Source organism: Thermobia domestica, chromosome 1 (genome assembly GCF_964235325.1).
Source record: "Thermobia domestica chromosome 1, izTheDome1.hap1.1, whole genome shotgun sequence".
In the NCBI taxonomy this organism is placed as follows: domain Eukaryota; kingdom Metazoa; phylum Arthropoda; class Insecta; order Zygentoma; family Lepismatidae; genus Thermobia; species Thermobia domestica.
In genome coordinates, this window is record NC_137454.1 from 359,050,899 (window position 1) to 359,078,666 (window position 27,768).

Here is a 27,768-nt window from a genome sequence, read left to right on the forward strand (position 1 = left end):
ACTTCATTTGTACAGAAATGTGCAGGCAAAATGTATGTTCGTACACAATTAGGGGCGCCGCTAGAACGAAAACAAAGTGGGGGACTCTCTAACTGGTAGCCCCCCACCAACATGTTCTATTCAATCACAAATTATCGCAATCGTTTGTACTTCGTGTGTACAGAAATGTGCAGGCAAAAGTTTCGTTTGTACACAATTAGGGGTGCCGCCAGAACAGAAGAAAGGGGGCTGTCTAAGTGGTAGCCCCCCCACCATGTCCAATTCAATCACAAATTATCGCAATCGTTTGTACTTCGTTTGTACAGAAACGGGCAGGCGAAATGTTTGTTTGTTCACAATTAGGGGCGCCGCCAGAACGAAAACAAAGTGGGGCTGTCTAAGTGGTAGCCCCCGACCATGTCCAATTCAATCACAAATTGTCGCAATCGTTTGTACGTCGTTTTTAGAGAAATGTTCAGGCAAAATTTTCGTTTGTACACAATTAGGGGCGCCGCCAGAACGAAAACAAACTGGGGGCTCTCTAAGTGGTAGCTTCCCACCAACATGTCCAATTGAATCACAAATTTTCGTAATCGTTTGTACAGAAATATGCATGCGTAATTTTTGTTTGTACACAATTAATGGCATCCATCCTAACGATGATGGAATTAAATGTTTTTTTTGTTTTTTTCATATTTATATTTATACTTACAATCATTATTGCTGAGTTAGTTTATCACTCCTCGGCTCTTATTATTAAACTTATTCATTATTTCTTACGTGAACTGAATCCTTATGAGAAAAATTTATTTTTTTCTTTCTATCTTGCGCAGAAACCGTTATTCTCATCTCGTACAGGAAATTGATAAGTGGAAGATATAACAAATTCACAAAGTAGACTGTTAAAGGGAAAATTATAACACAGTATTTTGTTTTATTTGATCATCTTCATTAAATTCATTTTGCAGAAACTATAGATTGCATGGTGAAGTATTTTGGTGCATTCAGCATTCTGATTTACGAGTAGAGTTGCTAACTGGCCGGTATTTGCTGTGATTTTGATTAAGGCCGTGACCGGTACAAACTTCTTATTAGACCCCTTCTGACCGGTATTTTGGAATCTGCAATCCAGAATATAACATTGAACATCGAAATTTTTCAACAGTGCCTTTACAAACACAAATTTTCGTTGTATTATACATTATCGATATTTTTTTAATGTATGGCAGTTTTTTTTATTTATTTAATATAACAAATTTGATAACACTTATATTTTATTGTAAAAGAATTTTATTCATTTATTGAGAGTAGAAAATGACTTTTTAAAGCAATTTCCTTTGTTTGAAGTGAAGAGTAAATTTCATTTTATGAATCAACTATTGTTACATAAAGATTAATATCCAGTATTATTCATCTGTTTCGATAATTTTAAACAAGTGGCAATTGCTGGTAAATACAATAACGATCAATACAGTCTTCAGTTTCTCATTTGTACAGAGAATTTTGAGGGTGTGCCGGTAATTTTGTTTTCCTGAGTTGGCAACCTATTTACGAGGTTTTGTTTCAACTCTGCTACGTAGTGGCTCCGTACTGACACTCCGCATGCAAATAAGTATGTAAGGCTACCATACGCCCCGGTTTCTTAAAATTTGTCCCGGTGTGCAGAAATTTTCCTTCTTGTCCTGTTTTTTTCTTTATTATTATTATTAATTACATATCAAAATTTCTGAAAATATAATAAAATCGACTTATTCCTTTTGCTTTTAATTCCGACAATACTATAGGAACAATTTCATTCTAATCTTTATTATTATTGCAATCGCTGCTTCCCCGGATATAACATGCAATGTTTAAATCCTCCTAAGTAGCACTCTTATCACTAAAAGTAAGAATGTATACCCCGAGGTGGCAAATTCTTGTGACGTTGCAGACCAGCCCCGAAAACACATTTTTTTTCTGCTTCAGAAAAACAATTATGCAAATTGCTTTCTTTTAGTTCGCATTTTAGGTTAACAAAAATAAATCAGCCTATTGAAATTTTGAAACAACTTCATAAATCTGGATATTTTTCTTTATAGACATGTAGAGCATATAAAGGTGGTATGCGTAATAATATTGAAAATATAATTTTTGCCTAAATATTGTATGTTCACTGATTGCGTTTATATTGTATAACATCTTCTAGCTTCTATAATAATGTTTAGCACTGTTGATTAAGTATGGACAGTGGCGTATTTACGATTTTGTTTCGGGAGGGGCTTTGCTAACTTCCGGGGGTGCTTTGCCTGAAAATATGAAAATTCTGCAAGATATTTCATATACTTTACTATAGTAAGTAAGATTTCGGTGGGGGGCTTGAGCCCGGAAGCCCTCCCCCTAAATACGCCACTGAGTATGGACTATATTAATACATTATTTTAAGTTGTATAACTAGTGCGATACTGTAGTAAAATTCGAAAGATAAAATTAATACAAAATGCAATATTTACTACTAATTTGTAAGACGTCCCGTTTTTTCTGTTTTCAAAAAGTATGGTAGAATTAAAGTATGCTAAACCATACAAAATAAATTGTACTGTAAATAGTACCCCTCAGATAGTGCTCTCAAACGGGTCGGGTTACGGGTCGGGTTACGGGTCGGGTTGTCGGGTCGGGTCAGTCGGGTTAGCTCGTGTCGGGTCACTCGGGTCGGGTCGTCACATTCTTCACTTATTTTCTATACGGAATACTATAAAGAGCTTTGTTGTAGAATTCAATTCGAAGTTGGTGTATGAATGATAAATGTGACTAATTGAAGGTGAAATAGTAATAAAATTTTAATTTTACCCTATATTAACTAATTGGTATTGTAATTAATATTACTACTGACTTTTTTCCTTTCTGCGTTTCTATGTCAAGTTAAATGTCACATTAAATGAAATTGAAAGGAAATATCTAGTTAACGTCCCACGTTATGCACCAACGCTAAGAGAGACAGTGATGATGAGAAATAATTGAAGTGGTTGAATGAAGAAAGTGGGAGGAAATGGGAGAACACCGAGAAAACCCATGCACATGGGGTTTGTTCACCAGAAAACTTACTTGGTACGAGCTGGAATCAATACCCATGGACCTTCGGGTCAAACATCTGCCTTTGGGCAGGACACATTATTATTATTATTATTATTATTATTATTATTTTTATTATTATTATTATTATTATTATTATTATTATTATTATTATTATTATTATAACTTTAAGAGTGCCCAAGAAAGTTCCACCGCCTTTTCACCAACACCTTCGAACATTGGTATGTAACCTAAGACGTACCTGGAATATCAAAAATCGTCTCCATCAGCCTCGACGACCTTCTGAAAACGTTCTGGAAGGCCATGGATTCCATCGCAGTCGAACTTGGTGGGAAGTGAAGTGAAGAAGGTATCAAGTGCATATTGAACCTCTACTAGCGATTTGAATTGGCGTTCTCTAATGTGATTGCCCAAGGAATGGAACAGGTGATAATCGGACGGTACAATGTCCGTGGAGTATGGCGGATCCAATAGTGTTTTCCATCCAAGGCGTAGAATGATGTACTGGGTCATTTTAGCCACGTGGGGCTTAGCGTTGCCTTGTAACAAGAGGACCCCTTTGCGATTCAGAACTGCTGGATCCAGACAGTACACAGTGACAGTACACAGTTGCATTGATGATCTGACCAGCTGGTAGCAGTTCCCGATGGACGATGCCTCGAGCAGTCCACAAAATGCACAGGAGAACCTTATTCTGGCGTAGTGCTGGCTTGGGCTGTTTTTGAACCGGTTCATGGGATGCTAACCAACAATGACGGCGCCGTGGAGCTTCGTACAGGACCCACTTCCCATCACATGTCAACACCCTGTCTAGAAATTGCTCCTTCCTCAGACGAGACACCAAAGAAACACAGGTGTCTGCTCGCGTTGCTTTCTGGCTCCAAGTCAAATCATGTAGGACCTATAAACCCAACTTGCAGTGCTTCCCAAGTTGATGGTGGTGGTGCCGAATGGTTTCTCCACTTACACTGAAATGTAGTACCAGTTCCTCACATGTCTGTCTTCGCCTCAATTGCTGCCTGAAGATCTTTATTTTGAACATCTGTTTGTCTTCCGGCACGTGGTGCGTCTTCGAGTGTTTCGTCACCGTCCTTAAACCGTCATACCACTGCACTCTCCGCGTAGTCACGACACCCTCACCAAAGGTCTGTCATATCTTCCGCCCCGCGGAGCAGCAATTTGAACTCGTACAGCAAACAAGCCCTTATGACGCTCTGTGAAGGCCCCATGTTCACTCAGTCCTTACGCACGTTCACGGTGTATCTGAACAGCCACAACCAAGTAGTATGTTGGATATACTTACTAGTGTTGCTCACGAGACCTGGTTTGGGGCATTCTCGTTTCTAAAATGTGTCGTGAAGGTAGTCTCGTCTGGAAAAGTGCATATGTTTCTATTGAAAGAGCTCTGTCTCATCTCGTACCCTTTCATGAAAATTCTGTCTCGTCTCGTCTCGTCCAACAACTGACCTTCACCTTATATCCATTCGCATTCAACTCACGGTGTGAAGGCAAATTGAACACAGACCTCCACAAAGAGACAGAACTTTCTTGGTCACCTTCAAATATTATTATTATTATTATTATTATTATTATTATTATTATTATTATTATTATTATTATTATTATTATTATTATTATTATTATTGCTGGGGTAGTGATTTGACTTTCTCCGCAATAATTGCTAATTTTATATAACGTTGCAAATATCTTCTAGATAAATTAATCAAGAAAAAATAAAAGGTAATTCCCTACAGAATGATATTTCAGTGCAATTAGTTCCTTATGATTCTATCAGACAGCAACGTTGTTTTTAAATAGAAAAATCGGAATGTTAACGTGATGAAATTGTTGTTTGTTACACAGCAAAAAATATTAAAAGAAGTTCTATATACATTCCTTACTAGAAAATAATGTTGTCTTCAGAACTTTTATTCTTTTAGCCTTCAGAACTTGTCTTCAGAACTCAGTCAAATTTTATTTTGACTTTCGAACTTGATTGCCTAAATTTTAACCTTGGAAATTTGGATGTGGAGTAAAATAAAGAAGGTTAGCAGGGTAGAGAGGAAAACGAATTAGGAAATGCTGAAAAAATGCAAGAGACGAGAGCAATATTAGACGATATAAGGAAGCGAAAAATGGACGGATCACAAGTTTTGATCTTGCTAAGGGATTGCATTCTGAGGGATGTAGTAAAGGGGGTGATATCAGGAGAGCGAGAGTGTGTAAGAAGGTTGGAATTGATAGATTGTAATAAGGAGGGTGGTACTTTATGTTGGGTTGCGAGGCAGATATTAGCGGGAAATCGCAAAAATGGAAGCTTCTTACCTAGTTCACGGAAACTGGCCTGTTTATTAATGGGAGAACACTGAGGAGGAGGAGGAGGATAATTATACTACAAGTAAAAAAAGCCGAAACAATGGTTTATGCATAAGAATTGGTCAGCATTTTTTTTCTGGTGGCAGTTTTGTAAAGTTCTAGCTCTCTCAAACTGGTTAGATTGTAAGGTCAAGCCACTCGGGTCGGTTGTCGGGTTAAGTCACCTCGGGTTGGTTCACTCGGGTCACTTTGGGTCGGGCCAATCGGGTCAGCTCGGGTCGGGTTGTCGGGTCGGGTCAGTCAATTTGGGTCACGGGTGGGGTCGGGTCGGTCTTCAACACATATAATTTCCACGAAAATTACAATATACCACGGTTTATACCTCATTGGACTTCCAATAAAACATTTTCAATGATGTGTACACCATGTCACCATTTTTGTATGAGGGAATGTCTAGAGGGATTTTGTGGGAATTTGATAGAGTGTAGATTCCTGTGTGTGTGTGTGTGTGTGTGAATGTCTGTGTGTGTGTGTGTGTATGTATGTGTGTGATACCTTACAGGATACAAGATGTCGAGGAAGTGTGTAAATAAACCGGACAATTTCTGTTATGTATGTGGGGAGCTGATATTTAAATCACAACGTCGATGTTTTACTCCACTTGTGAGGAAGTGTTATCAGTTATATTTTGGTTGCTGTGTAGGAGACCAGGATAAGAACTGGGTTCCTCACTACATTTGTTGTACTTGCGTGAAACGTCTGACTGGGTGGGCAAATGGTGGACGAAACATGAACTTCGCAGTACCGATGATCTGGAGGGAACCAAAAGATCATTCTTCAGACTGCTACTTTTGTATGACACAGATAAAAGAAATAAGCAGTAAATCTAACCACACAGTACAGTACCCTAATTTGCATCAGCAATTAGGCCAGTTCCACACAGTGCAGAATTACCTGTACCGGTACCTCCTCCTCATCTTACGGAAAATGAGGATTACGTACTTGAGGCAACTATTGAAGTTCCAAATGAAGATGATGATCCTACTTATGTAGGAAGCACATCTACATTGGATTCCCATCTGATAACTCCGGGTGAACTAAATGACCTCATACGGGATTTAAAACTCTCCAATACACAGACAGAACTTCTTGATTCTAAACTTAAGGCTGGAATCTGCTCCATCGTGACACTAAAGTGTGTATTTTTCGAACCCTTCATACAGAGTTTCAAAACTACTATTCTCAAGAAAATGATTTAGTGTATTGTAATAATGTCTGTGCTGTGATGGATAGGCTTGGACATGCACATATAAGTACAGAGTGGAGATTGCTTATTGACTCTTTGAAAACTAGTTTTAAGGCTGTCCTTTTGCACAATAGCAACAAATTTCCTTCAGTGCCTTTGGCTTATGCAACTAATATGAAGGAAACCTATGAAAACATCGAAATAGTGTTAGAAAAAATTCAGTATGAGAAATACAAGTGGACCGTTTGCTGTGATTTACAAGTCATTTCTTTGTTAATGGGTTTGCAGCTTGGTTATACGAAATATTGTTGTTTCCTCTGCGAATGGGACAGCAGGAACAAAGCGGAACATTACATCAAGAAGGAATGGCCAACGCATGTATTAACTCCTGGACAGAAGAATGCTGTTTATTCCTCACTGGTGAGCCCTGATTAGATAATTCTACCTCCTCTTCACATAAAGTTGGGGCTCTTCAAAAACTTTGTTAGGGCAATGGACAAAAGTAATGCAGGATCTTGTTACCTCAAGGAAAAAATTCCTCCGGTTAGTGACGCTAGGGATTTTTGTAGACCCCCAAATAAGATGTTTGATTCGTGACCAAAAATTTGAGGATCTCTTAACTCTGATTGAGAAAGCATCTTGGTGTCCATTTAAATGTTTAACAGAGAATTTTTTAGGAAACAAGAAAGCCCCAATTTACCGTGAAATTGTGAGTGATTTCCGGCAATCATTCAATGAAATGGGTTGCAACATGTCCCTTAAAGTTCACTTTCTAGACTCCCACCTGCATTTCTTTCCTGAAAAGCTTGGTGCTGTTAGTGATGAGTATGGGGAACATTTTCATCAGGACATTTCCTCCATGGAGAAGAGGTACCAGTGACAGTGTAGTTCAAAAATGCTAGCTGATTACTGTTGGACACTTAAAAGAGATGTTCCAGAAACCAAACACAGAAGAAAGTCGACAACTAAAACACATTAGTTGAGGTAAGTAAGTGTCCATTTATTAAGAAGATACCATTCACTTCTTTTGTATTATTTATTAAGTAGATATAAAATGGTGACACGGTGTATACATCATTGAAAATATGTTTTATTTTAAATCCAATAAGATATAAACCATGCTTATATTGTAATTTTCGTGGAAGTTATGTGTGATTTTATCTGCACTAATGAATATTGTAAAATGAACAGTACACATAGCATATTTTTTATATAAATATGTTTATTTCTCTAGATAGAATAATGCTATTCTTATGAAACTTAGAGGGCTTACTAAGTATAAATCAGGCTAACATACAATATAATTTGTGCGTTTATATACCTAAGGTACCCAAGCTACAAGTATGAAAATGGTTTTAAAAAAAGAAAAAGAAAAGAAATTTGAGGGGAAATTTTCCGAAAACACCTCTGTCACGGGAAAACTGAGGGTGATGGAGAAAAATTGATTGCAGATTCGAATTCTACGTGAAAAGTTCTATTAGAATCAGGAATTTTCTTCCGTGTGCCAGAGAAAAAGATTTTTTTTTCAACTAGTGCAATAGGAACCATTTTCAAACTCATCAACCGTTATTCAAACCGGTTAATGTTGATCGCAGATATTAAAAATACTCACATCCGTATATTATTTAATACAAACGAAAATTTTACCTGCACATTTCTGCACAAACTATGTATAAATAGGGATGCATTCGAGTCGAGTCGAGACAGAATTTTCCTGACAAAATTCGAGTCGAGACACAGCTCTTCCAATAGAAAAATATATATTTTTCGAGCCGAGACATCACTTTTACAGCATATTTTCGAGTCGAGACAGTCTCAAATCTTGTCTCGTGCGCATCCCTATGTATAAACGATCGCGACAATTTGTGGTTCAATCGAACATGGTGGGGCTAGCACTTAGACAACTCCCCTTTTTTTTTCGTTCTGTCCACGCATCTGATAGCTTAGAAAAAAAATTTCGCCTGCGCATTACTGCTCAAACGATGTGCAAACAATTGAGATAATTTTCTTTTGAATCGGACGTAGGGAGGTGCTACCAATTAGGTAGCCTATACTTTGTTATCGTTTTAGCGCGCCCGCAATTGTGTACAAACGAAAATTTCGCCTGCAAATTTCTGTACAAAACCGTAACAAACAAGTGCGACAGTTTGTGGTTGAATTCGACATGGTGGGAGGCCTATCAATTAGAGAGCCCATAGTTTGTTATCGTTTTGGGGGGGGGGACATTTATGTGCAAACGAAAATTTCAGCTGCACATTTATGTACAAAGGCGTACAAACAAGTGCGACAGTTTGTGGTTGAATTGAACATGGTGGGACGGCTAAAATTTAGACAGCCCCCCACTTTGTTTTCGTTCTGTCGGCGACCCTAATTGTGTACAAACGAAAATCTCGCCTGCACATTTCTTTATAACTATATTCAAACGATTGCGACAATTTGTGATTCAATTGCACATGGTGGGAGGGCTACCATTTAGACAGCCCCCCACTGTTTTCGTTCTGAGGTCGCCTCTAATTGTGTACAAACGAAAATTTCGCCTGCATATTTCTGTACAAACGATGTACAAACGATTGCGACAATTTGTGATTGAATTGAACATGGTGATTGGGCTATCACTTAGAAAGCCCCCCAGTTTGTTTTCGCCCTGGCGGCGCCCCTAATTATGTACAAACGAAAATTTTGCATGCACATTTCTGTACAAACGATGTAGAAACGATTGCGACAATTTGTGATTGAATTGGACATGGTGGGGGGCTATCACTTAAACAGCCCCCCACTTTGTTTTCGTTCTGGCGGCGCCCTTAGTTATGTACAAACAATAATTTAGCCTGCACATTTCTGTACAAACGATATAGAAACGATTGTGACAATTTGTGATTGAATTGGAAATGGGGGGGGGGGCTACCATTGAGACAGCCCTCACATTGTTTTCGTTCTGGCGGCGCCCTTAATAGTGTACAAACGAAAATTTGACCTGCACATTTCTGTACAAACAATGTACAAACGATTGCGATACTTTGTGATTCAATTGGACATCGTGGGGGGAGCTACCACTCAGACAGCTCCACCCTTTGTTTTCATTCTGGCGGCGCCCCTAAGTTTGTTCAAACAAACATTTCGCCTGCACATTTCTGTACAAACGATGCACAAACGAATGCGACAACTTGTGATTGAATTGGACATGGTGGGGGGCTACCACTTAGACAGCCCCCATTTTTTCTGTTCTGGCGGCGCCCTTAATTATGTACAAACGAAAATTTCGCGTGAACATTTCTGTACAAACGAAGTACAAACGATTGCGACAATTTGTGATTGAATAGGACATGGTCGGGGGCTACCACTTAGACAGCCCCCAATTTTTTTCGTTCTGGCGGCGCCCCTAATTCCGTGCGAACATACATTTCGCCTGCACATTTCTGTACAAACGAAGTACAAACAATTGCGACAATTTGTGATTCAACTGGACATGGTGGGAGGGGCTACCACTTAGGCATCCCCGACTTTGTTTCCGTTCTGGCGGCGCCCCTAATTGTGTACAAACGAAAATTTAGCCTTCACATTTCTGTAGAAACGATGTAGGAACGATTGCGACAATTTGTCATTGAATTGGACATGGTGGGGGTATCACTTAGACAGCCCCACTTTGTTTTTGTTCTGGCGGCGCCCGTAATTGTGTAAAAGAAAATTTTCGCCTTCACATTTCTGTAGAAACGATGTACAAATGATTGCGACAATTTGTGCTTGAATAGGACATATTGGTGGGGGACTACCATTTAGACAGCCCCCACTTTGTTTTCGTTCTGACGGCGCCCCTAATTGTGTACAAATGAAAATTTCGCCTTCACATTTCTGTAGAAACGATGTACAAATGATTGCGACAATTTGTGCTTGAATAGGACATGTTGATGGGGGGCTACTATTTAGACAGCCCCCACTTTGTTTTCGTTCTGACGGCGCCCCTAAATGTGTACAAACGAAAATTTCGCCTGCACATTTGTGTACAAACGATTGAGACCATTTCTGATTGAGTCTGATAAGGGGGGGGGGGGCTGTCTAAATGGACGTCTCCATTTCACCTCTACTGTAATTAAATTCTTCCTCGAGAAAATCTGTAATCAACACTGTCAGTAGCTACGTCCTCGACTAATATACCTTAACATGTACAGCTTTATTTTCGTATATTTTTCAACAGTTAACCAATTTAAAACTATCGCAAACAAGAATATGTAGTCAACTTCTTAAATACTTCGCTCGCCGAAACACGTTCAGCGCGTGCAACAAGCAAAAACAACATGTTTTGCGTCTCACAAATGGAAAAGGGGGAAAAAAAGAGAAGGAAAAGCAGCACGGCAGTGCCTTATCGCAGTCAGAGCTGACAACATAGTTTCGGTCGTCACTAACGCGAATAGACCTACTAGCGGTGTACAAGAGTTATACAGTTACAATATACGTTGTGCCACAGTAGCGCTACAGGCGGAATGTGCACGAACTACAAATGAATATGTTCCCTTACAAGCATCAGTCACTGTTGCACCCTCTTTACATTCTACACATCCTTTTTTCTCCCACTTTTTGACCTTGACAAGCAGAAGTACCAGGCTTTCCGAGTTCACAACCATAAACTGTTTGTGTACAGAGTACGTTTTCAGTTCTTCGAACGACTGTGCGCGCGAAGAACAAGGGTGATGATCGGGCTACCGTATTCGGAAGTCAGAAACACCCGGTTGCAATAATAAATGTAAAATACAAATATAGAGCCTTGACAATGCCGTGAGGATGAATATATATATATATATATATATATATATATATATATATATATATATATATTCTTCATTTAGGCCATTTTCACGAACTCAAGATTCAAAGTGCGATCTTCTTCGTTATTCTTGAATTGATCAAGACGCGAATACGCAACTTATGAGTTCTATTAGAATTCGATACTCGAAAATTTCATTCTTTCGCTCCAACGCACTGCATAGTGTCCCGAGTGCAGTTCGCGGTCGAAGAGCATTAACGCTTTAGTTAGGTTTGAAGTTCTCCTAAAATGCGCAATCCACAAAGTCCTGCTTCTGAAAAGATACGCTATGTTCCAACTAAGCAAATAAAACAAACTAAAACTACTGATATTTTTAATATTGCAATTATTGTTCAAATCTGACGTAATTAATATTATCATTCCCTGTTTAAGTACAGAGCTAAATGTATATATATATATATATATATATATATATATATATATATATATATATATATATATATATATATACAAAATCGGTTATTTTTATTCCACCCGTCGTAAGCTGTCGCGCTGCTAGATCTGTCTGTATATGTGGACATATTACTGTCAATAAGTGTTTATTAAATATTATTTAAACCATTTAGGAACATTTTTTACAGAGTGTGTATAAAAAGAATTAAATCCATTTCGCAATCAATGTGGATACCTTTAAATTTCCCAACAATAAGGGTTTCACTGTATAACTGTTTTCACTCAGGTTTCTTTCTGTATAACTGCGTTTATACTGAATGGCTGCTGCTTCCTTTCGTGAAATAGTACATTCACGGCTAAAAAGCATTGCGCTAGTCTTTCATTTGCCTTGTGAGCTGCACTTGAACGCGTATACCTGCGATTCTTGACGTATGGCAAGATAGCGCCCCCCCCCTTACTTTAGAAAATTGAAACAATGACTAGGTCATTCGTTTGTACTACGTTTGTACCGTTTGTGCCGATAATATTTTCGTATGTATCATTTTCCTTATAGGGTTACTTGAGAGGTCAACTTGGGGGCTATCTTGGCGCCAAGATAGCCCCCTCGTATCACAACATTAAGAATTAAAATACACCATTCGAAAGCAAATCGTTTGTACTGTTTGTACCGAAAAAATATTTTTTTTTACTCTGATAGTTTTCGAGAAACAGAGGATGACATTTGGGGGGGCTAGCCCCCCGTATCACAACACTAAAAATTGAAATACACCATTCGAAAGCAAATCCTTTGTGCCGTTTGTACCGAGAAAAGCGAAGAAAGCCCCCCAAATGTAATCCCCTCTATCTCGAAAACTATCAGGGTACATACAAAACTTTTTCTCGGAACAAACGGTACAAACGATTTGCTTTCGAATGATGTATTTCAATTTTTAGTTGTGTGAGACGGGGGGCTATCTTGGCGCCAAGATAGCACTTCCCCCTTGTTGACCTCTCACGTAACTCTATAAGGAAAATGGTACAAAAGAAAATGTTTTCAGTACAAACGGTACAAACGTAGTACAAACGAATGACCTAGTCATTCTTTCAATTCTGTAAAGTAGCGGGGCTATCTTGCCATACGATGATTCTTGTTTAGGGTGACCAGACATACTGATTTTAGTAGAAGAGTACCGATGTTTAAAGGGATGTCTTCCGTATTTGAAAGGGTTCGTATTATTAATAAATACATTGTTTTTTTAAGGATATATCGCACACATTGTCCTGTTTTCACTTTGACTTTTTATCGACCTACCGAAAAATATGAGAGCTAATCTGATTGCTCTGTCTGCCTGCTTATTTTTCTGTTACCACACAAAATCTTTTGAAGTCGGATTAACAATCTGATTTTACCTATAATTGCACGTTCTCTTATAGATAACACACACGATACTTTCGAAACGGAACTGTCATCGGAAGTGGCGTGATGAAAGTCAGAAATAGCCACTATCCTAAACTTCACTCGTAGTTGCTTCAATAAATCGACTTTTACCTTAAAATCATTTACCCGAGTACAATAAATCCCGACTATTTTCGGATCGGAAGGGGCCTAAAAAGCCACTTCAGGTTTAGAACCAGAAGTCGGCTCAACAAATGAACTTCCCTATTAAGCTTAGGTTCTGTAGTACACTAGATACGGGGTATTTCTAGTCAGAAGTGTCAAGAAAGACCCACTTCTATAACTTCCGACTCGGATTTCAGATCAGCAAAAAGACTTTAGCATTAAACTCAGGTGCTCAAGTAGACTAGATATCAGGTATTGTCTAACAGGAAATGTGTCCAGAACTGACCTAACAGTCACTTCCTGTTTAAAGCCGGAAGGAAGATCAACAGAATGATTTCACCATTAAGTTTAAGTCTTCTAGCAGAATAGGTATAAGGCATTTATGAACCGGAAGTGGCCTAACATTCAGGTCACTTGGAAAACAAATATTCGCCTAAATATTATTCTCAGCTACAAAATTTGATTAGTTCGTTTTTATTTCTTTCTTTGTCTTACAGTGTTGAGAATAGAATAAAATAAATGCCTAGATTTTTATTTTAGGTATAGTACAACCTCGTTTATCCGGATTAGCAGGAACGAAATGCAATACGGATAACCTAACTCCGCATAATTCTGGTAATATGACAAATAAGCAAAGAACATTTTTGCGATAATTTTTCACGTCACTTCTTAACAAACTGTCTTCTGTTTCAAACACTTGTAGCTTTTGAAGGAAGCAAGGACCCGCAAACACTTTGTCATTAATGGTACAACTGGAGTGGTATCTGGCTGTCGCTCCAAGTACGCCAAAACTTATTATTGAAGAAAACCAGAATTCAACTATCAATACAGTTTGAAGATGGCACCGAGAACAACGTGTGTCAATGCTTAAAGTTTCAATTTATAAAAGAGGTAGAACGAATAGAGGCGTACTTTCCTAAGGGGCTCCAATTAGATTTCAGTGCATAATGGTGGAAAGACTGTATAACACAGGTACTACAGCGGAACACAAACCGGCTCGGGCCAACCGGGGTACCCGTGTGGTCTGAGTCGTCAGGCCGCCATCGTCACGGGTCTGATGGTCACGCCTACTCCCGGCTGGGATGTATTGTTTGTGGGTTTTGGACGTCGTAGAGAGGTCAATGATCTCACAGGTCAAACTCATAAGATACTCAGATGCAGGTTCGTACCCAGGGGTTCTAGGAAGGGCCGGGCTCCCTAAATTTTTGCTGGCCCCTCTAATATATTCCCGCTAAGCTTGCAAGTGAACTATATGTGGTGATCAACTATGATATGGTTGCATTGCATCACCCTAACTTCAGACGCACTCCCTTCTATAATTTTTGGCTGGCTATGGGCCTGCTCCGATGGTCAAAAATTAAGAAGTTATATTTTTTTTTATTATGAGTATTTAATTAACACCGTCTGGAAATGCTACTGTATATAACTCTCCACTTCCAGATTTTTCCCTAAATAATACTTTCGGGAAAAGAAAGAACATAAGTTGTAGTGGACAGGTGATTTATATTTCATACACTGCAACATAACCAAAACTTTTGTGCTATCTATTATAATTCAAAATTTCCACAGAAATAGTTCTAACTTCAGTATTCGTCTGAAGGCGCAAAAAAAGGAGCGAAATGAATTGAGGAGGGTAAAATATAAACGAAATCCTTTTACATTATTCTAGCCCTATGAGTGGAGGGCCAAATAAAGATCTTAATTTATCAAAATCAATTAAGGGAAACTGTTCAATGTGTAGAAATGAAGCGGTTAAGTCGGTGGGTTAGTGCACCTATAATACTAGTTATTATGTTAGTGAATCAGCATGAAAAAATAGGAGTAATGAGATCCATATGGTTAAGAACGCTCAGAAACCAATTATAGGCATATGTTGAAAAAATGAATAACAGCATACAAACTGTAATTGAAATTAATATTGAAAGAGTGGTGCAGAAAACTATACTGATTATTTTACATATATATTGAGCACGAAGCAAATTTGGCAGAAAAACTTCCAACTTTAAGCAAAACAAAATTACTGTATAGACAACTATGGAGCGTTCGATCTATGTGTGTCTGACATTGAAATCATACTTTAAATCTCAGAAGAAGGTGTTTCTTTATCTACTAAATAAAGAAGAGCGAAAATCCGCTCTGGAATATTTCGATTTACAATAGCGAAGAGATTTACGATAGGGATTCTTTCAGATGGATTTCCATCTTAGGAAATGTGACAAACTTCCTCAATTATTAGATATATAACCTCTGGTATCCAACCGTAAAAGTGTATCTGGAATGGTAGGGAGACGTATTTCGTCACTTCGTCACATGTGTATATTGTATATTTTTAGAAAGTTGTGGAACTTCACTGATGTTTTCTGGAAGTGATGGATATCCCTCTTGCGCTCGCTCTCACTTTTACCCCTGCTGGTATCTCCTTCCGATACAACTGTGATGTTATCAGATGAATTTAAAATCATAGTCCCGTAAAATGTTCATTCATTTGAGATAATTCTTAATCATATCCAATGAAGACAGTACAATAAAATAGTAAAAATCCTCAAAGAAGCATATGTAAGTATTTATTGGTAAGTAGTAACAAAAATACCTCTGATCCTAAGAATGATAATAAGTTCTTAGGGTCGTCAGGAAATGAACCCTGACAAGACTAGCCATCGAACTAACACACTTCTCCCTACACTAGGAGGGCAACTGTAGGATAGAGACCTGCACGGGCCGGGCTTGGGCGGGCAGACTCTGCTATTTCTTTGGGCCGGGCCGGGCTTGGGCTGGTCGACACTGATTTCTATTCAGGTCGGCCCGGGATGGGGCCGATCAATTGCAATTCTTTAATAATTATTGACTTTCCTTAAACTATAATTGGAATAAAGCCAAACGTTGAAGAAATGTGCCCGTGAAAAATGTTACAAAGAATGCAATAGCTATTTACAGTTTGTGTTGCTTAGCGGCTCCACTTTCACTATAGAGGATTGCAGGCATTATGCGGTATATTCAGCTCTGACCTTGACCTTCACTGAACTCAAAATATAAGAAGGGGTGGGAATGTTTTGCCTGTCGCTTAACAATATTGCCATCTTCACTTTGTGCTAAAAATCAATTATATTAGATTTTTGTTACAGGAAAAGGAGTTTTTGTTCTCTCGATGACAGGCAAAGTTGTAGGAGGCAATAGTACCATTCGAGAGGCATGCGTCAGGTTGTGAACCAGAGTTTAGAATATGTTTCTGAGGGTTAGGTCAAATTTAGTACTAAATTTTGAGAAAGATTGGAGCTCGAGCTAAAAAGAAAATATCGGGCTGAAGTCGGGCCAAAAAATTTTAAAATTTATCGGGCCCGGGGCGGGCTTAGGCCAAGAATTTGAAAAACTTATCGGGCCGAAAATCTCCAAACATTTTCGGGCCCGGGCTGGGCCGGGCCTAGATATGTTCGGGCTGGATTGGGCTCGGGCCGAAACTTTCGGCCCGTGCATGTCTCTACTGTAGGATAAATTCTTCACTAATGACCTCATTAAGTAAGGTAATTTAAAACAACTTCAAAAGTAATTAATGCATGTACCGTCTTTATGAGATCTTTTGGTATATTCTTGATATTGAAGAAATTGTTCAAGTTTTCTGCTATTATTATTTTAAACAAACGCAATTAACTTCAGAAAAGAGCTTTGTCTTTCGATAACTTTCGGGGTATAGAGGACCCCGCACAATCGTTATTGAAATTGGATATCGGTGGAAATGGTGGAAACCGTGATATGTTGTCGATATTGTGATCCTGAGAAAAGTCTCAATAAGTTCAACCATCCATCACTGACCGTTTGACCACATGAGAGCCACTTTTCCGAAAACGGCATTGGAAATGTAATTTTGGATATCGTTGGAATTACTTGAAATCGTGATGTGTTATAGATATTGTAATCCTGAGATATGATATCAATGGATACAACTACAAATCACTAACCGTTTGTCCACTATAAGGCCACTTATTGAAAACAGAAAAAGATAATGATAGTCTGGATTTCGTTGAAAATTAATGAAACTGTGTTACTTTGTAGATATTGAAATTGTAGAATAGTCTTAATAGGTATATCCAGTAATTACGAAGCGTTTTTCATTACAGGGCCACATTTATGAAACCAACACAAGGTAATTGTATTCTGAATATCTGCGGAAATAACTGGAAGTGTATTGTGATGCTGCGAAAAAGTCTTAATTGTCACAACCATTAATAACAGAGTTTGGCCACTGTTTTGAAAACAGCATAAAATAATGATATTTTGGATTTAAGAGAAGTCATGATTCTGAGCAAAAGTATTAATTTGTTGGTAACGAACAACAGTAGGTCAGTTGTTAGACCATTTGTTCGCACTTGTTCGAGAGATTTACCTCCGGCCAGTTATCCTGTCTACGGTTTTCCGGAAGTTTCCTTCGTCACGAAAGATGAATATCGGTATGCTACATATTCTTAAATTGTATTTGCCCCTTCTTTCTCCATGAATATTCTGCATTTTTATAAGATGAGAAGATGTAATCCTTTCAGAGAATAATATAATTCCAAAAAATCCTCAATTCCAGAGTACTGTTACCCTGGTAACAAAGATGGTTGGCCACCCTTTTGGACTTAATGGAATTTGGTCAAAACTGTGGGTGATGGTCGGTGTGAACTCATACCTGAAAAACATTCGTTGTCTACCAACTATTATCCAACCTTCACACAACGTTACAGGAATTGACTGTGTCTTTTCCCAACCAAGAAATGTCGACGAACCGCTCTACTAAAAGCACTTTGACTACCACTTGGCCACTTTGTTTTATCGTTAGCTAATGGTCGCGAACTCCATCATATACGATGCTGGTAGAGTGCGTAACTGCTCTTGCACAATTCTTCACCACCATCTTGTTGAGTTTCAAATACGAAAATAAAAAAGGAGTTCATGTTGTTTGTATTGTCATTTTTCTGTACAGTGTTATAGTCTGCTTTTTTAAAAAAGAGAATATACAATGCACAATAACTGTCAAATATCCAACCCTAGTAAAGTGTGCGATTATGGCCGACTTGCTCTTTCCGCTGGTCTAGTGGCTGGCACGTGCGCCTTTGGTGTAAATGTCCCGGATACTATTCCTGATGGGAGAATCTTTGAAATTTTAACTATCCTCGATTTTATTTGCGATAGTGTCCTTGTTGTTCTAGGTTACTGCAAAAGGGAGTAAAACAAGTAACATTTACTAAAAAATTTACAAGTAATAAGCAGTTAAAAAAGTTGGAAGCATGCATGCTCGCAACACTAGCAGCAAAATCGATTTCCAAAATGTTGGGAAAATAATGGCGATGTGACAGCGAAAGTGGTCCAACGTCAGGATTGGCCTCTTTGGCAACCATTTCACATCCAAACAATATCCCACTAATTTCCAACCTAATTAAGGTTGGGACTTCATTTACTCAACGAAACACCAACGAAATTGAGAATGTTGGGCCTTTGTTCACCTACCCAAATGACATTAATCGACCTACGCTATCGCAGCGAAACATCGACCTTGAATGTTAGTTAACCATGTATATGGTGATGTTTACCTAACCAGATCTAGCATAAATTCCTGGTTCCAAAATGTGTTCTCGCGGCGCTTAGTGTAGGGCAGTTATGCATTCGGTTTGGTGCGTTTGACTCTTTATATGGTATTCCTGACATATTCTCATTATTTCATAGTGTTAAGGACTTTATATATTCGATTAATGTTTAGTTGTACTTCGACTGGGCAGCAAAGGAAATAGTGGAAGCACCAGTGCACGCGACGCGAATCTCAGTTGCTCTGTTGGCAAGCACTCATGCTTCCAACGTTCTTAACTACTTATTACTAGGTTTTTACTTAATAGTTGTTGTGCGTTGAAAATTTTATTTTTTAAAAAAGGTTATTATATACTGTGTATAGGAAAATGTTTCAGCACACAATTCACTAACTTCTCATTTGCTTTCGAAATGTGAACACAACAAGGCGACGGTGAAGAACTGCGCATTACTAGAGACGCATTCCTCCAGCATGAAATGTCACGGCGATAGCGACCATTAGTCTACGATAAAATATACTATCCGAGTGGTAGAAAATTACTTTTTGTAGGACGCTGAGCCGACATTTACCAAAATTAATGTAACGTATTTCATGGTTGGAGAAAATTCATTTCAAATATAATTACGTGAAGGTCTTCAGAATAGAGGGTTGGCAAAATATAAATTTAACTAATGTTTGGCAAACATATAGGCTTCCTATTGGCTCGCACTGACCATCATCCACCGTTTTAAACAAATGCAACTCAATTCCCAAAAGTGGGAAAACGAACTTTTCTACTAGGGAAACCGAAGAACTGGGATTTGCGTCCCGTACACTGGTGTTTCCAATTTTGCTTTCCTTCAGGTCGAAGAAAAACATAACATTAGTCAAATATTTAAAAAAAAACAGTTTTCCATGATGAAAATTACATTAAAATTTTATGAACATTACATTAAAATTCTTTAAAATATATATATATATATATATATATATATATATATATATATATATATATATATATATATATATATATATATATATATATATATATAAAACAAACGGAATACCATATACCAAACCGAATGCATCACTACCCTACCACCACCTACAGCGAGGACACTTTGGGGCACGTCAGGAAATTATGCTAGATTTGGTCAGGTAAACGTCAGCTTTTGATGCTGAACCACCATTCAACGTCAAAGCTTTGCTGGGATAACATAGGGTGACTGATGGGATTGGGTTGGGTCACCGAATGGACAATATTAATAATGAAGTTGGGGTTTGAGAGCAATAACGTTGCGAGATGGTTGGGGTTTGGTTGGGCAAAAAGTTTGATTGATTTAGAAATAGTTTGGATGTGAATGGTTGTCAAAGAGGGCAATCCTGACGTTCGGTCACCGTTGGCATGTAAAATCGCCACCATTTTCTCAACCGTGGGTCAATATCTTCTTCTGTTTTTTTTTGTTTAAAAAAGTGGCCCTTTAGTGATCAAATATTCAGTGATCAGTGGTTGTGAACATTGAGACTTTTTCCCATGATTATAATATGTACAACATATCACTGTTTCAAGGAATTCCACGGAAATCCAATTTCCAAAAGGATTCTGCGTTGTCCTTTGGGGATAAGAAATCAGGTTAGTACACTTTTTACATCATGAAGCAAACTCAAAGGATGAGAAGTCGCTCAATTTTGAACAATACTAGTATAGACAATCTTAAAATATCGGAATACTATATCACAATATTATCACCTCCAAAGCAAGAGTGTCGTCTTGAGCATTACACTTTTCGATTGAAATTCAGCATTGTTTGAAAATACTTTTCCAGTGGAAAAAATAGAGAATTTCTACTCTTCTGATTTAGGGTATACTTCAGTCAAAATTGGTAAATCTGGAAGAAGGTGTGATTAAAATATACTTCAAATTCTATAAAGATTTTTCTTCGTTTTAATTGACATATTGAAAATATATTCAGTAGTCGTTCTATTCTCTGAAATTATATAACGTATTTGCTTGGGGTTAATGAAGGTATTGATTGGGACACTGTTCAAAATAATTTAAGATTCATAACGAAAATAAATAAATAATTGTCTGCTTTTGAGGAATGGATGATATTGCTAATGCTGAAGAGCGGTAAACATGGATTGAAATATTCAAAAAATTTGTTAATATTTTCATGGTATTTTACCGATCCTAGAATTAATTTTCCTTCTTACCAGTGACAAAGCCATCGACGGGAAGACTTTCTTTAGCAATTAATAAATTCTGGAAATTTGAGAAATCACAATTATAAACTTAAACTCTGAAACATTTTACTTAATGAGGCTTAACTGTACATGCAGCAGATTTTACAAAATTATTATTTTTTTAGAATTTACTGTGAGCTATAAATTCAATTAAAAAGTGTGGGATTAAAATAATAATAATAATAATAATAATAATAATAATAATAATAATAATAATAATAATAATAATAATAAATATTATTATTATTATTATTATTTATATTATTATTATTATTATTATTATTATTATTATTATTATTATTATTATTATTATTATTATTTATAATGTGCAACAAGAATACAAATTCGTTTTTAAATTTAATTTTATTTGTGGCTTTTAGGTAACAGACTCATGAACTTGAAGAGGACACGCTCCTGGTAGATGTCGGGCAAGGCCTGTGTTAAACGTTATCCAAGCATTTGACTGGTATGACGAAGGCATTTGCTTGTATATCTGCTATGTTACCTAAATAAATACTAACTTTCTGACTGATGGCAGTGTTGGAGGTGAACTTCCTTTTACCTGTTGTGGAATACTTTCTTAATGTTGCCCATGTTGGTAGCTTTTCGGTAATTACCACATCCTTAATATGAAGAGAAGGGATGAATACTTCTTGAATTATTTTTTTCCTGGGGTTAAAAATCTCTTCAATTGGAGTGCTTGATGTCCCCGCGCCTCGTCGTCTTCTTTTTCATCGTATGGTCGTCCGTGCAGATGTTGATGGGTATCTCTTCGTGAGAGTTTTCAAGATGGTCTTCTGTGAAGTGACCATGTGATAATTGTGTAAACTCTTAATTCAATTACTTTATTAAATTACATTTATCCATGACTGAATTATGAACCTTTAAAATCCAACGGAACAAAACTCTTATTACTGTTGTACCTTGCCAGACAACTTGTATATTCGTGTATTTGCTAATTGTCACTTTTGAAATTGTCAATAAACACGACTAGTTTCGTTCTTGATTTTCTTTATTCCCTTTCGCATAGCTAGATACTTCCCTCTCACTAAGCGCCAGACTCATCCTTTTACAGCGGAATAAAAGCACGGATGATGCATCGACAAGGGGTATACGACACATGGCTTGGACAGGTGCAGAATCTACGAGAGAAGCGGATCGCATCATCGGAGAACAACCAGCTCCATGTATTGGGAATTCCATTCTTTTGGTTGATCACCACAGATACATTTGGGTTTAACATCAGACTAATGGAATAAATATCGCTGAAGATGCGTCGTGAGGAGAGACCTCAACGCCCGTAACAGATCAACAGGATAGAGATCCAGTTGTTGACTGATTCCACAGTTTTCAGGTTCCTCCAAAGGAAGTCATTTATCATCCCAGATCACTAGGACACCGCCAGTTTCATTGGAATATCATGATAGTACTCTTCCTACATTTTATTGCTTAATCGTTTATCCTAGTTTCATCTTTCCCACGGCCAGTCATTTTCAATATAGAAACATTTAAATTTTATTTAAATTAAACCAGAATTTGACAGTTAAGTACCGTGTTATGCATGAGTATCACACCTAATCGTCGCATTCATTTAATGAATATTTTAGATTATTCTGAGCTAGTAACAGATGGCACATCCCGGCTCAGATTCATATAAAGTAAGCAAACTGGACAGTTGATAGTTAATAAAATGATAAGATGAGTCATATATTCTATATACTAATTATTTTAAGGAATTCCTTTTTGTGTTTTCGTGTGTATATCCTACAGGTAATTACGTACTTTTATTTAACCTAGTAGACAGTAATTATGTATATTATGTTGAAAAATATACAACTATTCTTAACTAACACGAGAAAATACCTTTTGCTGTAAATCAGTTATGTCGACATTCTGTAGTTCCTTTATTGATGAATATTTAGTCATTGCGTGCATGTTATTTGCATTTAAATGAGCCACATCTCTAAAAAACGATTTGTAGGTGTCCCGATCTCTCTTGGTAACTTCTCCAAAAAACCTTAAAAAGGAAAGTGTTAATAAATACCGAATACATACCTCTTAAATAACGGTTGATATAATACATTTTTTAAATTAAATAAACAAATCAAATATAATTAAACGCATTCCTAGGATGATTTATATGGAACTAAACATATTAAACATGATATAAAATATCATTATATATACACCTTGATCTGTTATGTATCACTGCTGCGAATATACTGTGCTGCCAAATATATCATATCAATTAAGTAAGGTATCTAAAGCACATTTGCTTGCGGTATTGTAAACAGTTATATTTAAGAGGGTTACTCAAGAAAATTATGTATAAAATTATTGTTTGTTTAAATCATAAATTCATGCTTAGAAAAAATCAATTGAATGAAAAATGCGTTGTTTTCGAGAAAACTACTAACCAAGGCCTAATAATTACTTTTGAATATACCATCATCCATTTTACCTAGGAACTTGTTCTTTTTCCAGAATGACCATGAAACCTATATTAAGAAATTGTCATTTGAAGCTGAAATATGTGTATTTAGTGAACAAAATAAACATTTATACGTCACTCTAAAATTTAGAATAAAATATGGGAAGTCGAATGTCAAGCCAAGATTATACATAATGAGGCGAAAACTGTTAAACTGTAATTGAAATTTTGGGGTTTGCAATTTAAAGTTAAATGGCAGTAAGTAATAATATATACTTACTTAGCCTTCATATGAATATAGCAAGTATTGATCACAAACTGTTACAAATATGCTACTGTTATCGCTAGGGTTGGAGGTGACATCTCTCTACCCTTGCACTCATAGCTGAGAGGTATCGAAAAGTGTAAAGCCCCAATAATCTCCTCCAATAAGACACATATCATGCTTTGTCAATTGGTATTTAAACTTGGGGAGATTTAAAGAAGAAATTCATAGGCAACGTGGTAGATTACGTACAAGCTATCAAAATTGGCTTAATTCTTTTTCCTCTTTTCTACCATTTATACTTATTGTGAGGGATAGCTCACTGCTTTGACGTTGGATGCGAAGCACATCCGGTAACCTACAAACTCGCGTTAATGAAGGAATAAAATTTACAAAACAAAATTATTTCTCAAATAGTAATTACGTTTAACTACTCATATTTTTATTTTAAGATTGATACTACATTTAGTATTAGACTTTGATAATCACAACTTAATAAGCTTCAAAAAATGTCAGAACACTACTTAAGAAAATAATAGTGTTTACAACACTTACACAATATACGGCCGTTAAAATAAGAATATCAGAGGTTACTTTTGAGAATTTCAACTAACTATTCCTCGTTTTCTTTTTTACATTAACAATAGGTTGTGAACATTTATTTATATGTAAGTGTCTCGTTAAGAATGACTTGAGCGTAAGCAATTGAGCGCTGTTACTTTTTTTCTACAATGGCACTTTACTAGCTGGCGTGCTAATTGGACATATTATATTATTCGTTCACTATGATTTTTCAAACGATATTCCTCTAGTGATTCTAAGACTGGATTCTTCCTCTGATATCAGAAATGCAATTTTGTGGCTACTTACAATTTTCTTCCGTGTTGCAATCTATGGCACGGCTTATCCTGTTCCACTGTTTCAGTAGATGACTGCACACCAAGTCCGGTCAAACTGCACTCACTCGAAAACTTTTTCCAGACGACTAAATAATTGAAACTGTGTTCGGACGTTGATCGAGATTAACTATACAAATTCACGATTAAGAACGTATGAAATTACCTTTAGAATGACTTTCGTGTACTTGGCCTATTGGCGGTTAACTACTTCGGGGTGGGTGATTTCACACACACGATTCCTAGTCGATGGCCGATTTCCCTCCCGTGATGGAGGTTTTGATGTTATCGAACGACTGATTAGTGATTCTTCTGGTTACCATGGGTCACGTGACTAGCAACTTTTCACTGAATATAACATTCCCCACTATTCTTTCAAGACCAAAAATTGTTCAAACAAAAATTAGTTTAGATGTCACTTAGGCAACTGGAGTGACTTGCAAATTTTCGTTCTCAAGGGGAACTGAAGTAGAAAAAGTCTCTTAGCAACTTTTCGAAAAAAAAGGGTTATTATTAAAAAGGGACACCCACGTGTAAAGACAAAGTTTAATATTGGCGTCTTTAACCTGATGATAAGACTGATTTCATTGTTACCAACTTGTGTCGTTTTCACTAAAATTGGTTGGGAAAACTAGTAAAATAAACGTACTAAATTTCTTGTTTTGATGTGCGTCCCACTGTCGATACCACTATCGAAAAAGATATAATGTTGTTTATTTTGTGATTTATATGACTACTGAATTATGCATATTCGTAAAACAAAATTAACCAAAGTGTTAAATTTATAAAGGAGACTCGTTTAATTGTCTATGTAGTGTAACATCATCATCATCATTCATGTTTATGAAATGCCAATTCAAGAAAACATATTAAATATGAACAGAAAGTGGAAGGAGATCACTCACACTCACCCAAATATACTAAGTTTCCTTCGTTTACTTTTCACAGACACGTAAAAGATAATGGAAAATATTAATTACATGTTCGTAATATACTTTCTTCAAATATTTCAACACCTGTTCGAACTCTTCACACTTGCGCAGCTTTTCATATGCGTTACAGCAATTTTCTTTTGTTAGTGCTGTTCGGAATGACTTAGGATGTTAACTGATTTAGACCATTTGAAGAACTTGAAGTGAATTAAATTTTCGAATCGGTTTTCGGAAAACAAAAAATAAGAAATAACTCAGCGTGAAGATAGATCTTCTTTCTGACACTTTAAAGCTCGATGAAAAGACCTATGTAATCTCGACGTACTGAATCGTTTTCTGATTGGTGGGAAGAAGATAATATCAATACGTTGTACAGTGGGCCACAGAAATTCTTGATGTACAAAGTTCGTGAGATAGGCAACCCAACAAACGCCCGCTCCAAGCCAAAATACCCCTGGTGGAGTAGCTAGAACAACAGCATGAAGTATGCAACACCCTTTAAAAGAACAAATCATAAAAGGTGTTTTTGTAAAAGAGTGAGGAGAAACGCTAGCTGACGAAATGAAAAAAGAGAGTCATTGGATACTTGTACTCACAGTGAAGAGCACAATACCAGAAAAAAATATGCGGACACCAGAGGAGCCGATGAGGAGATAACAATCAGGGGACTTAAATTATTTCATAATTAACTCAAATGAAAGATTATAAACAAACTAACTTACTTCAAATGACTATACATATATGTATATCAAATAATACTAATAAATTATGCGGGATATGTAATAGGTCATTTTTTAAGTAAACACAAATCCTTGTGCTGAGTTTTAAAACTATTAACAGTAGTCCTACCTGCAAATCAATTAAAGTATGGATCGATCATTCGAGAGAAGAACCCAGACTTCAATGAAAATGTTGTAGGTCTAACAGGACCTGAGCTCCTTGGTTCGGGCGCCAGTGATTGATACGCAATACTTCGAAACAAGAGCTTATCAGATTTATTTATTCGTTAAATGCCTTTTGAGAATGGTAAATATTGGTATACAGTAATTTATTTGTAAATATTAAAAATGCCAAATTCGATAACACTCAAATTGAAGAACTTATTGGTACTAGGTTGGAAATGTAACTGATGGTTTCTGATTTATATAGTATTTCTGAAAATTTACACATTGAGAGAAGGAGAAAAAAGAGAGTATAATGTCAATTATCAAAAATTTAAAAATGCACGAAATTAACGGATAATATCAAAATATAGGACAATTAACAGAAAATAACTCTGTAACACGTTTCCTCCATTCATTTTTCTTCTTTTATATTCAGGATTACACTATCACTGAATTTCTCCAATGGAGATTATCTTCGTTAACACCATCCAACTGCAGCTCAGAAAAAAGTGTAAAGGGTGAGGACGCGAATCGAAGCCCGACCGGAAAATTAGGAAATCTCCACGCTAACCATTCACCTAAAGCGTTACTTACTCTGGGTCGCCTAAATAAAGACCCCTTTCTTGTTGCTCAAAAAGTAGCTTCTTTAAAGATAAATAGATTGGTAATACGCAGGAATATGGAATTGGGGACTCGCAGGGCATTATATCACTGTATTCACTAAATTATCAACATTGCAGCTTTTTAGACAAACAAAATACAAAACTCCTTTACTTTGAATCAAATACGGCACGTATATTATACACGTAAACAAACTAAAAACGAACCAATTAACGGGTAGTAATCGTGGTCCAGTGGACAAGGTGCTTCATCACTAATTTCAAGGTGCGGGAAGTTTTTCTTCAATATATAGAAACATTTCCTTAAATATAGTTATCTTTTGAAGTGCTCGAAAAAAATAAAATCAACTCGTTTGTCACATTTCAAACCTCAGTCACATTTAATCACAATGGCCAACGTTTGTATACAAAGACGCTAAAATTAGGAACGTTAACATTGTTTTAATGTGAACTGGTTTCCGATTTGAATACCAATCTTAAACCACACGTCCAAAATTAAAATTATTTATGTTCCTGATACCTTCTGCAATATACAAGTGTATATGTAGAGAAACAGAGATACTGTGTGTGAGAGAGATAGGGTAGAAAGAGAAAGAGA